Below are 19,670 nucleotides of genomic sequence, written 5' to 3'. Positions count from 1 at the left end.
GACTTCTCTTGGAAGTAGTTGTCTACTTTATGACCTTACCAACATGCTAGGGGGTTTAGGGTATTCTTAATCTTTGTATTGTCTCTCTTTTATTTAAAAAAAAAGATAAGAAAAAAAGGTATGCGTATGATTGGTACATTTTCAGCTTTTTCCGTCATTTTGCATGTCAGTATGAAGGTTTGCGTTCAACTTCCAGCACTTAAGATTTGCACATTTAAAGTTCAAACTCTACTTCCTGTTGATGTTTCTGATTCAGTTCTTACACATGAAATGAATCGTAAGAAAAATGGGTTAAAAGCGATGGTGTGAATCACTCATCTGCTCTGCTATCCTCCTGAGATACAAAAAGGGAAGGCGTGAATCAATGTTCTCTCTGCCTGTCATGACCCTTAAACCTCCAGTGTAGCAGTATAAATGGTGCGTTGACTGAACAAATGAGATTGGTGGAACCATAAAAGACAGCAAGACATTTTTTTATGAAAGGACAGATGAGATGAGTGAGTCTGAATAATTCAACCTTTTCACTCAATTATCAACGTCATGACTGTGTGTGTGTGTGGGGTGTGTCTGTGTGTTTGTGTGTAGTGTGTAGTGTGTGTAGTGTGTTTCCATTCAAAAGCATATTCCCCTTTATGATGCTCAATATTGTGTGTATTATTATGGGATCTTTCTTTGATTAACAGATCAACACACACAGAATTCAGCTCATGAGTCACAAATTTTGTTTCTTAAAAAAAAAAAGTCTGTAAGAGAGAGATAACATGTAAAAGAAAGGGGGATCGGCGTGTTTTTCTTCGATATAAAAACATCAAAACCCCCCCTGAGAGAAGCTGAAAGAGAGAGACGTAAAAAAAAAAAGGACTTGCTTTTCCTTCAGTGCATTTACCCCACGCAGTACGATAAGTCTCAAAGTTACAGTGGATGCCAAGATTCCTGCTGTCAGAGCTTAGTACGTTGCTCCAGTAGAATTTATGCTGTGTTCAGAGATCCCGGGAAATCGGTGTCTCAAAAGGAAAAAAACAGGATAATGTGATTCACCAAAAAACAAAATAAGGTCACCGAGCACTTTTCTTTCTTTTTTACTACTCTCTTGTTGCTCTGCCCATTTAGCTTTTTGATTCTGTTCCAGTTCCTGATCTGCCGCCATCGAGGTCCCTCGAACCACAAGTGTTCTGTGAACTCGGTCACTAAGACACTCTGACTAGGAAGCACATACTCAATAGCCCGATGCTCATAGAATATTGAAGGGAGGGCATGAACAGATCTGAGCTTTCTGACAAAGAGTGATGTATTATCTCATCAATTTAAGTTTGAAATAGTTGAGGTTTTTGAACGGTCAGCTTAAAGTGAGGGTCCCGCTCAAAATAGAAAGTCATATCAAATGTGTGTCAGATGCTCTTTAGTTGAGATTTTTCCTTTTTTCACACCAACTATAAATTTATTAACTTGTCTTTTCTTTATCTATCCATCTGAACTGGGGGAAATCAAAATGCTTTCAAGAATAGAAAACTCTCCCAGCATTCAAGTCAACAACATGTACAATCATAAACACATACAGCATCTGCATGTTGTCATTCACTCTATAAAGCTGGAGGCATTAGTTTGAAATATAATATTCAGCAAAAACTATCACCGACATTTTGAAGGATTTGAAATACCTTGTAGTATAACAAATACAAAATAAATGTGCAACCTGTTAATTTCACATGGAAAATGCCCTGCCAGAGCAGTATATTCTAACTATAAAGACGCACTATTAAACCGCATTTCATAGAGTCAGCCATTCAAGCTCCAGATCTGGTTTAAAGTATTTTTCAAACAGAAATGTACACCCTGGCTATGCGGCAACCTCCAAGGACAACAAGCTCCATTTCACTTTAAGGCACGATTACTCCAGTCAGCCATGATGACCCAAGAAGATTAAGCCTCTACTGTACATATTGCTCAAAGAGAATCCAACATTATGGCTCAGCAGCAGCCTCAGTTCCAAAGATAGTATTTTTTCTTTCATCTCATCTGTGCCTGCGGGCTTCTTCTTGGTAAAACAGTGCTCATCTTGTTTTCCATCACTGGCAATTGGCAAAGCATTTACTCAGCTCCAGAAATCCAAACACCACTCTGGTTTTCCATTACAGCTCTTCTTCAGTGGTTTGCATGAGTTAATTTGGACTTATCAGCTGCATACAGCAGATCTCCCTGCAGACATCTGCAGCTTCATTTTGTAGTATATCTACTAGGGCTGCAACTAACGATTATTTTGATAATCGATTAATCGGTTGATTATTCTATCGATTAATCGATTAATCGGATAAAAAAACAAAAAAACTTAAATTGTCAACCCTTTATTCAAAACAGGGTCCGTACGGTCATGGAAAACCTGGAAAAGTCATGGAATTTTTAAATGGCTATTAGCAGGCCTAGAAAAGTAATTGAAAAAAATAAAATCCCAAAATATTTGGAAAAGTAATGCAAATTTGTTTTATTAAAATGTTAATTTACACGGTATATATACGGTATGCTTTGGAATTCTCATTGTTAGTTTAAATACTTCTCACTTTGTCACGTATAGACAGAGTTTTCACAAAATGTTTAATCATGGAAATTTCGTTTAAAGTCATGGAAAGGTCCTGGAGATCCACTGGTCAGCATGTGGATGAACCTGTTCACTGGTCACCATGGTGATGAACCCGTCACAAACAGACTGACAGCTTTCCTCTCCTGAGCAGTGGTCCCCATGTGGCCCCCGAACAATATCAGGGACGCGTTCCGATTCATTATTTTGTTCACCTGGCCGCTGCCGTTGAGATTGCAATGAGGCGGAAAAAGTGTGAAGTGGTGCTCTTCGCAATAAAACATCTTTGATGGACGTGTCGCGTCTCGGCCAATCAGCGTTCAGATGTCCACAGCGTTTGGGAAGTTAGGTTAGCCTCCGCTACATCTGCTGCTGTCACGGTGTAGCGATACTAACAAAGTACCCGTACGTTAAAAACGATGTGATTTAGCATATTTTTAGTATCGATACTTTAGAGCGATCAGAGCGCACGCGCTGCTCCGCTCCGTTAAACGTTGTCTGCACGCGCAGCGCTCACAGCGAGTCTTGACTTATCTCCGTTATCTCCATGGAAAAATATTTTCCGCTATCCGCCACGGAATAAATAACCACGTTTTCTACGTTATACTCTTGTGGAAATGCCACACACGTCGTGACATGTAGCGCCCTGGTGTCTGGGTTCATAACGTCACCCGGAGGCGCACTTAGCTCCGTGAATGTCTCCGACTACGTGAAGGACTTCCGCATCCAGCGCCACAGAGGAGCAGCTCAGCGCTGATTGGCTCTCACAACGCAGCGTTCAGTCTCTCCTCTCCCTCTCCCTCCGCTCTGGTTTCCCCTGCGCTCAACTCAACTTTGTTTATACTCCGTGACTTATTGAGCGCCGTAATAATCGCGCGACACAACGAATCGATAATGAAATTCGTTGCCAACTATTTTAATAATCGATTTTTATCGATTTTATCGATTCGTTGTTGCAGCCCTAATATCTACGCTACTCTGACATCGCGGCTGTAGGCCTTCAGGTTGCAGACGGCAGAGTCCAATTCAATTTTTCAATTCTGTTTATTTGTATAGCCCATTTTCACAAATTACAAATTTGTCTCAGAGTGCTTTACAATCTGTACACATAGACATCCCTGTCCCAAAACCTCACATCGGATCAGGAAAAACTCCCAAACAACCCTTCACGGGGAAAAAAAGGGAAGAAACCTTCAGGAGAGCAACAGAGGAGGATCCCTCTTCAGGATGGACAGAAGAATAGATGCCATGTGTACAGAAGGAATCATTATACACAAATTAAAACACAGTAACAACACAATCAATGAATATGACAGAGCGTATGAATAGTTGGTAGTAGGCATATTCCACGATCCAGACCTCGATGATTCATCATGCAGATGGAGGTAGAGAGGAGGAGTGGGCGGAGTCTCAACAGGGCCATGTCGTAGTTGGTAGTAGGCATATTCAACGATCCAGACCTCGATGATCCATCAGGCAGATGTAGGTAGAGAGGAGGAGTGGGCGCAGCATCAGCAGGGCCATGGCATCGGACCCAGCCGGGTTCTTCTGGGAGTCATTTTTCCATGTAAGTGGTAATGTCATGCATGTTGCATAACCCTCCCTCTTCTACTCTTACAATATGGCAACAGATGCAAATGATTGATATTGACAGTTCCAGATTTCAGTTCTGAGTCTTAATTTCAAATTCATGCTATAAAGACTGTCGTGTTTTTTCATGCGCTCATGAACTTTTCTTCCTCATAACCCATTGGTTTTAATTTAAAGCCCCATTATGTAGTTTTTCCCTTTTAGCGCCCCCTTCAGTTTTTGAGGTATTTAATGTTTACTTCAGTGTCGTAAATATCCAGTTACGATAGATGCAGCCCGGTAGAAGCAATCCGGCTACTGTTTCTATTTTGGATTCATACCAACGGGCGGGATCACTAATACGAAGACTGCGCAGGAACACTGTGAACTGGGCCCAGCACCTACCGGACTAGGTTGAAGTAGCTGGGATTGAACGCGCGCCCGCCACGTTTCCGCCTTGTCGGTCAGCTGTTTGCCGGCTTTTGGGGAGGGGGGTGTGTGTGCCCGCAGTCATTTACTTTTTTGGGGACTGCAAAGACTTTGGGGACTGTCGGGATCCGGGGATTATACTTCGTTTTGAGTGGGTTTGATTGTTTGTAGTGTATGTGTTCATTTTGGGGGCTTGCAGATGCATTGAATTTGATTTAATATAATAACATTTGGGTTTCCGACATCGACTGTGTTTTTCTTTTCGACCATTTGAGCAGAGAGTTAACACCAGAATTGTAGATCCGCCCATTCCCTTTTTTTGCGTATTGTACCTTTTCCCCTTGATTGAGTTGCTAAGGGTGAATTGTTACAACATAACCAAAAGAATGACAACATTTAGTTTGGATGAAATACCGATCGCGTTTTCAGCCTATATACGTTGTTTTCTAAATGTTTGAATGTGGAGTACGTGTGATCGAATACAATATTGTTGACAACACCAAAAAGCTACATAAAAAAGCTACCCTTATACTGTAGCTGCGAGCGTGGAGTGGCACTATATGACATTGCGTAATCACTGCCAGAAAGCAGGTCGAAGTACATCCGCCCCGGAGCGGGCGGCTCCAGAATCCTACATAGCGGAGTTATTTCCCCACAGACCCCCGATGGCAATGGCGGAGCCGCAAATCGCCATATTAAAAGTCATTGTAGCGGCACAATTTTTTTCAAGCTGTTATTTTAAGGTACAATTGTTACATAATGTTACTTTAACCAATCAATTAGTCAACTCATAAAACTTTCTAAAGATGTATCAAATTGAACATGAGGGAATTTCCCATTCTTCCGTGGTATTGTCCCTTTACCACTTTAAACTGTTCAGAATCACACATGCTTCAGTGGGAGTCTGTTTTTGTGTGTGAGTGGTGCTGTTAATCAGCTCACTAGCCTGGGGAAGGGAACCGCTCTCTTCGCTGACCCATTTAAAGACAAGATGGTGGAGAGAGTAGAAAGTAGGACAGTAGGAAACTTAAAGGTACTGCACACAGAAACTCACAGGCTGACACACTCATCTCCATGGCTTCTTTAAGATCAGCTGCTTTTGTACCAAATATGAACATTTTGATTGGTCTCCATCCAGATACTACCATAAACACGCAGAATGGACAGTGAGACATTGAATCATGGAAACTCCTAGTCTGCACGGGAATTACGATACATGAGACAGGAATAAAGGCTGTCTCGGTACCTCCTTTGGCTTCCTTCACCGCCCTCCTCAGTCCATAGACCGCTGCCTTGTACTCATCCATGTTGCCGGATACAAGACCGGAGTTATAGGCAGCAGTACGGGCGTTCACAGCTTCACGGATGGATCCATCAACCCACGGCTTTTGGTTAGGAAAGACCCTAACTTTTACCGTGGGGACGATGGTGTCCGCTAGCGTTGCTATGAGGCTCATTGCTACTTCCGCAAACTCGCTGACGTCACTGGAACTGGATTGGATCATGTCCCAGTCGACGACACGCAGAGCGTCCTGTAGCTCAGCCTCTGATTGGTCAGACCACCGCTTCACGTTCCTCGTCACTACCGATTTTCCGAACGGAGGGAGAGAGACAGCCTTGTAGCCTCTCTTGAATGGCGTATAGCAGTGGTCCAACGTTCTTTCCCCTCTGGTAGCACACGAATGTGCTGGTGAAAGTTCGGCATGACTTTTTAGGTTAGCCCTATTAAAGTCCCCAGCCACCACCACAGCCGCGTCGGGATACTTGTTCTGATGCCGACATAACACATCATGTAGGTCCGATAGTGCTACGTCGGTGTCCGCTTGTGGTGGTATGTAGACGGCTGTGGTGATGACCGAGCTAAACTCCCGGGGAAGGTAGAATGGACGGCATGAGATCGTCAGATGTTCCAGGTTCGGCGAGCAGGAACGAGAAAGAGTCTTAATGTTCTTGGGGTCGCACCACATGTTGTTAGTCATGAAGCAAACCCCTCCACCCTTAGATTTACCAGACTCTTCCGTTCTGTCTGCACGGAAAACAGAGAAGGACTCGGTTGGGCATATGACTCGATCCGGCACCAGCGGGGTCAGCCATGTTTCCGTCAGACAAAAGATATTACAGTCCCTCAGGTTTGCGTTCAACTTCCAGCACTTAAGATTTGCACATTTAAAGTTCAAACTCTACTTCCTGTTGATGTTTCTGATTCAGTTCTTACACATGAAATGAATCGTAAGAAAAATGGGTTAAAAGCGATGGTGTGAATCACTCATCTGCTCTGCTATCCTCCTGAGATACAAAAAGGGAAGGCGTGAATCAATGTTCTCTCTGCCTGTCACGACCCTTAAACCTCCAGTGTAGCAGTATAAATGGTGCGTTGACTGAACAAATGAGATTGGTGGAACCATAAAAGACAGCAAGACATTTTTTTATGAAAGGACAGATGAGATGAGTGAGTCTGAATAATTCAACCTTTTCACTCAATTATCAACGTCATGACTGTGTGTGTGTGTGGGGTGTGTCTGTGTGTTTGTGTGTAGTGTGTAGTGTGTGTAGTGTGTTTCCATTCAAAAGCATATTCCCCTTTATGATGCTCAATATTGTGTGTATTATTATGGGATCTTTCTTTGATTAACAGATCAACACACACAGAATTCAGCTCATGAGTCACAAATTTTGTTTCTTAAAAAAAAAAAGGTCTGTAAGAGAGAGATAACATGTAAAAGAAAGGGGGATCGGCGTGTTTTTCTTCGATATAAAAACATCAAAACCCCCCCTGAGAGAAGCTGAAAGAGAGAGACGTAAAAAAAAAAAGGACTTGCTTTTCCTTCAGTGCATTTACCCCACGCAGTACGATAAGTCTCAAAGTTACAGTGGATGCCAAGATTCCTGCTGTCAGAGCTTAGTACGTTGCTCCAGTAGAATTTATGCTGTGTTCAGAGATCCCGGGAAATCGGTGTCTCAAAAGGAAAAAAACAGGATAATGTGATTCACCAAAAAACAAAATAAGGTCACCGAGCACTTTTCTTTCTTTTTTACCACTCTCTTGTTGCTCCGCCCATTTAGCTTTTTGATTCTGTTCCAGTTCCTGATCTGCCGCCATCGAGGTCCCTCGAACCACAAGTGTTCTGTGAACTCGGTCACTAAGACACTCTGACTAGGAAGCACATACTCAATAGCCCGATGCTCATAGAATATTGAAGGGAGGGCATGAACAGATCTGAGCTTTCTGACAAAGAGTGATGTATTATCTCATCAATTTAAGTTTGAAATAGTTGAGGTTTTTGAACGGTCAGCTTAAAGTGAGGGTCCCGCTCAAAATAGAAAGTCATATCAAATGTGTGTCAGATGCTCTTTAGTTGAGATTTTTCCTTTTTTCACACCAACTATAAATTTATTAACTTGTCTTTTCTTTATCTATCCATCTGAACTGGGGGAAATCAAAATGCTTTCAAGAATAGAAAACTCTCCCAGCATTCAAGTCAACAACATGTACAATCATAAACACATACAGCATCTGCATGTTGTCATTCACTCTATAAAGCTGGAGGCATTAGTTTGAAATATAATATTCAGCAAAAACTATCACCGACATTTTGAAGGATTTGAAATACCTTGTAGTATAACAAATACAAAATAAATGTGCAACCTGTTAATTTCACATGGAAAATGCCCCTGCCAGAGCAGTATATTCTAACTATAAAGACGCACTATTAAACCGCATTTCATAGAGTCAGCCATTCAAGCTCCAGATCTGGTTTAAAGTATTTTTCAAACAGAAATGTACACCCTGGCTATGCGGCAACCTCCAAGGACAACAAGCTCCATTTCACTTTAAGGCACGATTACTCCAGTCAGCCATGATGACCCAAGAAGATTAAGCCTCTACTGTACATATTGCTCAAAGAGAATCCAACATTATGGCTCAGCAGCAGCCTCAGTTCCAAAGATAGTATTTTTTCTTTCATCTCATCTGTGCCTGCGGGCTTCTTCTTGGTAAAACAGTGCTCATCTTGTTTTCCATCACTGGCAATTGGCAAAGCATTTACTCAGCTCCAGAAATCCAAACACCACTCTGGTTTTCCATTACAGCTCTTCTTCAGTGGTTTGCATGAGTTAATTTGGACTTATCAGCTGCATACAGCAGATCTCCCTGCAGACATCTGCAGCTTCATTTTGTAGTATATCTACTAGGGCTGCAACTAACGATTATTTTGATAATCGATTAATCGGTTGATTATTCTATCGATTAATCGATTAATCGGATAAAAAAACAAAAAAACTTAAATTGTCAACCCTTTATTCAAAACAGGGTCCGTACGGTCATGGAAAACCTGGAAAAGTCATGGAATTTTTAAATGGCTATTAGCAGGCCTAGAAAAGTAATTGAAAAAAATAAAATCCCAAAATATTTGGAAAAGTAATGCAAATTTGTTTTATTAAAATGTTAATTTACACGGTATATATACGGTATGCTTTGGAATTCTCATTGTTAGTTTAAATACTTCTCACTTTGTCACGTATAGACAGAGTTTTCACAAAATGTTTAATCATGGAAATTTCGTTTAAAGTCATGGAAAGGTCCTGGAGATCCACTGGTCAGCATGTGGATGAACCTGTTCACTGGTCACCATGGTGATGAACCCGTCACAAACAGACTGACAGCTTTCCTCTCCTGAGCAGTGGTCCCCATGTGGCCCCCTGAACAATATCAGAGACGCGTTCCGATTTATTATTTTGTTCACCTGGCCCGCTGCCGTTGAGATTGCAATGAGACGCGGAAAAAGTGTGAAGTGGTGCTCTTCGCAATAAAACATCTTTGATGGACGTGTCGCGTCTCGGCCAATCAGCGTTCAGATGTCCACAGCGTTTGGGAAGTTAGGTTAGCCTCCGCTACATCTGCTGCTGTCACGGTGTAGCGATACTAACAAAGTACCCGTACGTTAAAAACGATGTGATTTAGCATATTTTTAGTATCGATACTTAAGAGCGATCAGAGCGCACGCGCTGCTCCGCTCCGTTAAACGTTGTCTGCACGCGCAGCGCTCACAGCGAGTCTTGACTTATCTCCGTTATCTCCATGGAAAAATATTTTCCGCTATCCGCCACGGAATAAATAACCACGTTTTCTACGTTATACTCTTGTGGAAATGCCACACACGTCGTGACATGTAGCGCCCTGGTGTCTGGGTTCATAACGTCACCCGGAGGCGCACTTAGCTCCGTGAATGTCTCCGACTACGTGAAGGACTTCCGCATCCAGCGCCACAGAGGAGCAGCTCAGCGCTGATTGGCTCTCACAACGCAGCGTTCAGTCTCTCCTCTCCCTCTCGCTCCGCTCTGGTTTCCCCTGCGCCGCTCAACTCAACTTTGTTTATACTCCGTGACTTATTGAGCGCCGTAATAATCGCGCGACACAACGAATCGATAATGAAATTCGTTGCCAACTATTTTAATAATCGATTTTTATCGATTCGTTGTTGCAGCCCTAATATCTACGCTACTCTGACATCGCGGCTGTAGGCCTTCAGGTTGCAGACGGCAGAGTCCAATTCAATTTTTCAATTCTGTTTATTTGTATAGCCCATTTTCACAAATTACAAATTTGTCTCAGAGTGCTTTACAATCTGTACACATAGACATCCCTGTCCCAAAACCTCACATCGGATCAGGAAAAACTCCCAAACAACCCTTCACGGGGAAAAAAAGGGAAGAAACCTTCAGGAGAGCAACAGAGGAGGATCCCTCTTCAGGATGGACAGAAGAATAGATGCCATGTGTACAGAAGGAATCATTATACACAAATTAAAACACAGTAACAACACAATCAATGAATATGACAGAGCGTATGAATAGTTGGTAGTAGGCATATTCCACGATCCAGACCTCGATGATTCATCATGCAGATGGAGGTAGAGAGGAGGAGTGGGCGGAGTCTCAACAGGGCCATGTCGTAGTTGGTAGTAGGCATATTCAACGATCCAGACCTCGATGATCCATCAGGCAGATGTAGGTAGAGAGGAGGAGTGGGCGCAGCATCAGCAGGGCCATGGCATCGGACCCAGCCGGGTTCTTCTGGGAGTCATTTTTCCATGTAAGTGGTAATGTCATGCATGTTGCATAACCCTCCCTCTTCTACTCTTACAATATGGCAACAGATGCAAATGATTGATATTGACAGTTCCAGATTTCAGTTCTGAGTCTTAATTTCAAATTCATGCTATAAAGACTGTCGTGTTTTTTCATGCGCTCATGAACTTTTCTTCCTCATAACCCATTGGTTTTAATTTAAAGCCCAATTATGTAGTTTTTCCCTTTTAGCGCCCCCTTCAGTTTTTGAGGTATTTAATGTTTACTTCAGTGTCGTAAATATCCAGTTACGATAGATGCAGCCCGGTAGAAGCAATCCGGCTACTGTTTCTATTTTGGATTCATACCAACGGGCGGGATCACTAATACGAAGACTGCGCAGGAACACTGTGAACTGGGCCCAGCACCTACCGGACTAGGTTGAAGTAGCGCGGGGATTGAACGCGGCGCCTCGCCACGTTTCCGCCTTGTCGGTCAGCTGTTTGCCGGCTTTTGGGGGGAGGGGGGGGGAGGGTGTGTGTGTGCCCGTGCAGTCATTTACTTTTTTTTGGGGGGACTGCAAAGACTTTGGGGACTGTCGGGATCCGGGGATTATACTTTGTTTTGAGTGGGTTTGATTGTTTGTAGTGTGTGTTCATTTTGAGAGCTTGCATATGCATTGAATTTGATTTAATATAATAATATTTGGGTTTCCGCATATCGACTGTGTTTTTCTTTTACGACCATTTGAGCAGAGAGTTAACACCAGAATTCGCAGATCCGCCCATTCCCTTTTTTTTTAGCGTATTGTACCTTTTCCCCTTGATTGAGTTGCTAAGGGCGAATTGTTACAACATAACCAAAAGAATGACAACATTTAGTTTGGATGAAATACCGATCGCGTTTTCAGCCTATATACGTTGTTTTCTAAATGTTTGAATGTGGAGTACATGTGATCGAATACAATATTGTTGACAACACCAAAAAGCTACATAAAAAAGCTACCCTTATACTGTAGCTGCGAGCGTGGAGTGGCACTATATGACATTGCGTAATCACTGCCAGAAAGCAGGTCGAAGTACATCCGCCCCAGATCGGGCGGCTCCAGAATCCTACATAGCGGAGTTATTTCCCCACAGACCCCCGATGGCAATGGCGGAGCCGCAAATCGCCATATTAAAAGTCATTGTAGCGGCACAATTTTTTTCAAGCTGTTATTTTAAGGTACAATTGTTACATAATGTTACTTTAACCAATCAATTAGTCAACTCATAAAACTTTCTAAAGATGTATCAAATTGAACATGAGGGAATTTCCCATTCTTCCGTGGTATTGTCCCTTTACCACTTTAAACTGTTCAGAATCACACATGCTTCAGTGGGAGTCTGTTTTTGTGTGTGAGTGGTGCTGTTAATCAGCTCACTAGCCTGGGGAAGGGAACCGCTCTCTTCGCTGACCCATTTAAAGACAAGATGGTGGAGAGAGTAGAGAAAGTAGGACAGTAGGAAACTTAAAAGGTACTGCACACAGAAACTCACAGGCTGACACACGCACCTCATCTCCGCGGCTTCTTTAAGATCAGCTGCTTTTGTACCAAATATGAACATTTTGATTGGTCTCCATCCAGATACTACCATAAACACGCAGAATGGACAGTGAGACATTGAATCATGGAAACTCCCAGTCTGCACGGGGAATTACGCATACATGAGACAGGAATAAAGGACAAAATATTGTTTCTTCTTTTCTTGACTTAAATAAATACAACTTAACTGTGTAGACATTTACACAAACAGTTCTGTACTGCATGTCTGCAAAAATAATTTAGCCCACAGATCTCTATTGAAGTGTTTGATCTGTGTATTGGTTTTTCAATGGAACCTTCATCTTATTTGATAAAAACTGTATTTTACGCAATGATCTATGACTTAATTTGCTGTCACAAAAGGTAGTTGCCATAGCATTTTATTATGATATATATATTGGTGATACATTAAATAAAGAAACAAAGTGTCTTAGTAAGCTTACATTCTTGATTTGGAGCACGGTCATTTATTCCTGTTCAGAAAACATACCCAAAGAAGATAAGAGTCAGAGGTGAAGCTGTAAGTAGTAAGAGCAGTGAGGTGGACAGCAGACTTTGCAGTGATTCTGGAGTAGAACATAATTGAAGCGATGAAAGGCCGAGGGATACAATGAGAGGAGGAGTGTGGATGAGAAAGAGGAGTGAATGGAGGTGAAGACAGAGAACTGGGGTAGAGGAGGAGTGATCCAAGGGTTTTTATGTGAGAAGGAAAACATCACAAAACATCTCCATCATCAATAAAGAGTGTATGGGGTGTTTGTGTGTGTGTGTGTGTGTGTGTGTGCGTGCGTGCGTTTTTGAAATAGGAAGTAAATTCACCAGTAGACTCCAGACAACATCAGACTGGGAGCGCTTGATTTATGACACAAAAGATGTGACACATGCAGTATTTTTGGCACAAAAAAATTACAATAACCACTGGATGTTTTAGTTTGTGTCACAACAAATTAATTACTTGTCTTCATAAGTCTTTGGTTTCATCAGACTAACAGAAACTTCTCAAAGTGACACTTCCAGTTCCCGCCTGACTAAAATAAGTGAGAGGAACCCAGCGCCCCAGCTTCACGTCATCTGAAGGTATTTAAAGACCCGACTGTGAGAAGTTAGCACACGATGCCGAAAGCAGACGTCAGCACAGCGCTGCACACTCGAAGACTTTGAAGACTGAATGTGAGATGTAAAGGTTTTGAAGAGGATACACACGGTTTCAGATATGTCGGTCAGTAAACTTCCTTTAGTCAACAGAAATGTTAAAGATATAATCAAATGTTTCGAAACATGGGTATCAGACTGAATCAGCTTAAAGGGTACCTGTTGAGATCGCGAATATGTAGCCAGATCAAAAGATAATGTGTTTCTAAAGGTTATTCATGCACTGACGGTCCAGTATTCAATAACAATACGTAGTTTAGGCTGTTCAAAGTCCCTCAACTCCGACAAGCTTCATTGCACTGGTGCTTGAATATGGCGCCGGTGGTGTGACGTCACATCGTTGATAGATCGACAGCCAGCCACAGCAGATGTGTTCAGAAACCAATGTAAACAACGTCGAGCACTCGCAAACAAATGCTGAGAACTTGATAATAATATAGAAAACGGGCGAAATATGGACGATGAAAGATTATCAGATTCAGCAACTGGATACTTGTATGAACCATTAAAAGCAGACTATCCCCATTTAGTTAATTGTGACAGCGATAGCGATGATTCTGATGAAGTTGATGCCGAAGGACCGCCGGTACAGATGCTTCACCGTGCGGACCGTGCACGCAAGTCGGCGGACGTTTGGTGCAGTTGTGGGAAATGCAGGGCTCTCAAGTCTCACGCATTGAGCGTGAGACTCACGCACTTCGGTCTTATCTCACGCACTCCCGCCGCACATCGAATTCCTCACGCTGAAAAAACCTCTCGGCTATTTAATGCTTGAATGCAGGGGTGCTCAATACGCCGATCGATTGTTCCGCTGCAGAGCTCCGACGCCGGTCTGCGCGCATTGGGATGGAGCAAATAAATAGTCACTAGCACCCCCCCCCCCCCTGCTTTACACAAAAGCGTGAGCTTGATAGCTACATCGCGCATAAGCCAGCGCTGGAGATGTCTTTCATTGATGCAATGTTCGGCCGACATGTTCGGGGGCCTGCACCCGAGGGAGAACTGTCAAATCGGTAAGTTTGAGCAACGCGTGTAGAAGTGGCTCCGGATTGGCTGAATTCCTTTCAACGACTCTACGTCATAGTGACCGTTGACATGAGTAAATAACTGGCAAGATGTCTGCGCCCTGAAGCGTTCACGGACTCGGAATGTTGACAAAGAAATGTAAAGCCTCGGGCTATGTGTGACTTGTTGACAATAGCGGCGGGGAAAATATGATTTATTTGATGCGCCTAATGGATGTAGCACGTTGTTGTTTTGGGCTACAGGTACCCTTTAATCTCTCTCATGGAGCCAAGTACATTCGTGTGATGTTAACTGGCGGTTGTATAGTTTGAGAACAGAATCTTAAAGTATTGTAGATATAAGAATAGGGCTGAGATATTGTGTACAACAGCAGAAAGTATGGGCAAAAATTGTATGTTTAAATATCCAAAAGTCTTCCCATGAACCTGAAGAAATGCACAATACTACTACAATACTCTCACACTTAGCTATGAGGAGGTCAATGGCACAACAACAATGAAATAGTGTTGACTGTTTCTTCATAAAAACTCTTTATTTCAGAGTTGGATTTTTTTTCTACACAATGTAATGTAATGCCACATATATTGTAATGCATATTTTGTACTCAATTAAGGTATTTTGTGTGCATTTTCCCGAAATACACATTAGGCATTTGCAAGCTTGGACATCTTGACTGGAATTCAAAAAATAATAGATGTCTGCATATTTGCTGAGACCAAAATATTGTCTCCAAAACAAATATCAAACAGTTGAATGCCTTGTAAATGATTTGCAATCATTATTATGTTAAAATTACCACTGTTGCAAGTTCAGTGCCTTTCGGAAGCCAATGCATCCACTTCAGTGAGGAGAGTTGCCAATTAAAATCCTTAAGACTATCTGATGATTATCTTTTTCATTACTGCGTCGTCATTTCAATGACTAATTTGAGAAGCAAACGTCTGAGAAAAAAAAGAAAAGAGAAAAAGGCCAACAACATGCAGGGAACAGTTTATCTTGTCTTGCAGGTTTCTCAATGAATATTGTATGACTTCTTAAAAAAAGTGAAAGGAGCTTGCTCTCTTGAATAAGTCAAGACCTCTAAGAGAGAGAGAGAGAGAGAGAGGCAGAGATGTAAGCAGTGGACAAACTAAGAAAAAGACTAAATTGATGAGCTGCAAGGACGTGAGAACAAAATAATTCAGAGAGGCAGAAGAAAATATAAATAAAAGTACAAATGTAATATAGAAAGGGGAAAAGGAAGCAGAAGAGTAGATGGAAGTGGAAAGGCTTTAATTACACTCAAAGCAGGCCGGTGACCAGAAAGTTGCCCGTTTTAATTCCACTAGGTAGTAATCTTTGTGGGAGAGTGAGGATGAAAAAGGAGAACGATAGGATACGATGAAAGGAACAGATGGAAAAGAGGCGGGTGTAAAGAGACAAGCAGAGGAGAAAGAGGAGAGAAGAAGAAGGAGGAGAGGAGGGGATTGCGAGCCGTTGTATTATTAATTGTGGCGAGATGTCCTGAAGTGCAGGAGCGAACCGTACGTCCATTAGGAGTTCTGACGCTCCTGCTGCTCCCTCTATTTTTGTTCTGATTTATTCCTAAATAGAGAAGCATGACTCTCTCCATCCTCGATTCCAACTTTTGACTCCTCCTTTCTTGTCACCTCTCCTCATTTTTGGCCCTTGTTTTACACAATCTTGAAGGCCAAAGCTGATATATTTATTCTTAGATCTTTGGACCATTTTCACAGGCATACATTTACATATATTTTTTCACATTGCAGTATAATCAGTCCCTTTTGAACAGTAACCCTCTACACATCATTGGAGAAAGTCGCTCAATTGGAAACCAGAATAACACACATCCAATCAACAGTCAAGGAGAAGCAGGGAACACAATTAGGAGCCAAAGAAATGTGTAGAATAGAAGAAAGGAAAGAACATTTGCCTTTTTATATCTATACTATTCTGAGATGCTGAACAGCGCAGCTGAATACTGTAGAAATCGTTCTGACACACACACACGCAGACACACAGACCACAAACACACACACACACACACAAAGATTTCCTTCCTACATTACCAACAGTGGACTATGACTCTTCACTGACCAAGCATAATAGTATGGATACATTAATAATAATAATAATAATAATAAATTTAATTTATAACGCACTTTACATCCAACGAAGGATCTCAAAGTGCTACATTGCACAAAAAGGGGAAAAACTAAAAACAAACAAAGGAGAAGAATTAAAATAAATAAAATAAAACCAAACATAAATGACTTTAGAGTTTAAAAAGTAGTCAATCAAACGCTTTTCTAAAAAGATAGGTTTTCAGGCCTTTTTTAAAAGAATCCACAGTCTGCGGTGCCCTTAAATGGTCGGGGAGAGCATTCCACAGACTGGGAGCAGCTGTACAGAAGGCGCGGTCGCCCATGGTTCGGAGCCTTGTCCTCCGAGGCTGGAGGAGGTTGGCCAGTCCAGAGCGGAGATGGCGTGGGGAGGATTGGGGGGTGATGAGTTCTTTAAGGTAGAGGGGGGCAGTGCCATGGAGGCACTGGTGGGTCCAACATTATCTTGTGGATTATAGTTAATGTTGAACTATTTAAACCATTCATAACTTGCATGACCAACAGTGGGCATCAACATGTCACCTGCTGGCTCGGTGGTCGCCTGTTGGTGAATGTGTAACAATTAGGGATGGGTATCGTATACTTTTATCAATACTTCAGGTTCTATGCTTTCTCATTAATCTTATTGGTTTCGTTTCACAACTAAATAAGTGCTTTTAAAATAAAAATATAATTAAAAAAAGAATAAATTCAGATCAGGATTAGAATCTTTATACAATGTAGTGCTATTTCTCTGGCAGCAACGGTAATACAACAGCAATTTACTACAATCAAGACAGTGCAAATTAATTGACAGAGCAGATTGACACACACACACGCACACACATGCACACACACAAGAATTGTTATTATAGTGGGGAGCCACAGTGAAGTGGATTATTTGGACTTTGACATCACCAGCACATGAAGATACATGTGTGTGTTGGGGGGGGGGGGGGGTGTTTGTGTGTGTGTCTGTGCGTGTAAATGTGTGTGTGTGTGTGTGTGTGGCATTTATTTATTTGGTGTTGACTAAATGTCACATGTACAACTTCTCCCCTAAAATTATTATTGCTCTTTAATGTATCCATTAGTTTGTTTATCTCTGGTGCCTCTGCTCATCAATTTACAGATTGTTATTCTTTTATTAATTCCCCCAGTGGAATAGAAAGCAGCTTGGTGCAGACATGACCTTTAGAATGACCAATCAGTGATTTGGAACTTATCACAAAGCATAATTAAATATACACAGAGAAACTCTTTAAATTACCCATGTTAACCTTTTGGCCATGATGGCATTGGCAGTGTCCTTCACAGGATCCAGCCTCTTCTTGGAATCTTGCTCATATAATTCATATAATGTTAACACACACACACACACAAACTCAGAAAGACAGATATAACATTGCACACAAACACACACCACATGTTAGACCAAATAAACTGAATGTGCACAAACGCACCATTGCAGATCAAATGTCACAATCTATCATCGGTTTCCTTCAGATGTGCACACCCACACACACACACACACACACGCCCACATCCCCCACACACACACACACGCACACACACATTTAGACAAACATCAAGGTGGACTGGGTGCAGTAATTCTTATAATTGTTCCGAAAGCAGTGAGGACAGCTGTGCAAGACTGAATGACAGACTGGACCGAGAAATGGCCTCATTCACTCATTAACTAACACCTGCTTATAAGTGCAGTGTGTGTGCGTGTGTGTGTGTGTGTGTGTGTGTGTGTGTGTGTGTGTGAGTATGTGTCATGGTGTTTCATCATCGTTCAAGCCTTCATGAGGAGGCCGTTTCATCAGATGCTGAGTTACTCTGTTTAATATGTTCATGTTGAATTGTGAACTTAGACTTTCACATGAACATACAAAACATGTTTCACAGTTTCTTCAGACACTCCCGGCCTTTCAAGCTCCATCAAATAAGACAGGACTGATAAAAGGAAGCATGAGCACACTAAAGCAGAAGGAATACATGTTATTTTGAAAGGTACAACTATGGGAGGCAGGCATTAAGTAGAGAAGCAGAGAGGACAGAGGGCCCAGGATAAACCAACTAACTTTGTACTTTTCTGTTCCAGGATACACTGTCTTCCCCTTACATATTTAATCTCTCCTGCCATTTATATCTTAAACACTCATCTGCATTAATTTTTCAGCAAAGGCACAATGTTGAGTTCTGTCACAGTTTATATTTGAGTGCATGATGAAGAGAGGAGTGACCTGTTCAAAAGATAGTGAAAGCAGACAACCTTTTCTTATGACAGGAATTATTACGACGTGTTCAGAAATACGGCATGTTTTGAGGGGAATATGTGCATAGTGGGATGAAAATGTCAAAGTCGGAAAATACAAACACACAATAGTAACTAAGTTAGCATAGTTAGCAAGCTCATTCAGCACAACTTAACATCTACTAATGCAGAGAATAACTTCCTGAAGTAAAGTAGAACTGATTGGGTCACTACTTGAGATGACCAAAAACAGAAAGGTTTGATATACACTACCGTTCAAAAGTTTGGGGTCACTTAGAAATGTCTTTATTTTTCAAAGAAAAGCACTGTTTTTTCAATAAAGATAACATTAATCAAAAATATACACTATACATTGTTAATGTGGTAAATGACTATTCTCGGTGGAAGTGTCTGGTTTCTAATGAAATATTTCCATAGGTGTATAGAGGCCCATTTCCATCAACTATCACTCCAGTGTTCTTATGGTACATTGTGTTTGCTAATCGCCTTAGAAGACTAATATCTGATTAGAAAACCCTTGTGCAATTATGTTAGCACAGCTGAAAACAGTTATGCTGGTGATATAAGCTATACAACTGGCCTTCCTTTGAGCTTGAAGTTTGAAGAACAAAATTAATACTTCAAATATTAATCATTATTTCTAACCTTGTCAATGTCTTGACTATATTTTCTATTCAATTATCTATTAATTTGATAAATAAAAGTGAGTTTTCATGGAAGACACAAAATTGTCTGGATGACCCCAAACTTTTGAACGGTAGTGTATACTTGCCACCACAATATGAAACAATATACGCTACCGTATAAGCTATATAACCCAACAAGTATAAAGCCTGGATGGCAGCACTGGCTAAATGCGGTCATGGGCTCACAGGTGCTATGTTAACA

General features: G+C 41.6%; 1 protein-coding gene across 1 annotated transcript in view; it reads right to left on the bottom strand.

Annotated features, from left to right (window-relative positions):
* The window catches only part of bsna (bassoon presynaptic cytomatrix protein a), a 123,440-nt gene that overhangs the window by 72,719 nt on the left and 31,051 nt on the right, over positions 1-19,670 (bottom strand).

Source organism: Pseudoliparis swirei, chromosome 9 (assembly GCF_029220125.1).
Source record: "Pseudoliparis swirei isolate HS2019 ecotype Mariana Trench chromosome 9, NWPU_hadal_v1, whole genome shotgun sequence".
Classification (NCBI taxonomy): domain Eukaryota; kingdom Metazoa; phylum Chordata; class Actinopteri; order Perciformes; family Liparidae; genus Pseudoliparis; species Pseudoliparis swirei.
This window is presented reverse-complemented; position numbering and strand designations above follow the sequence as displayed.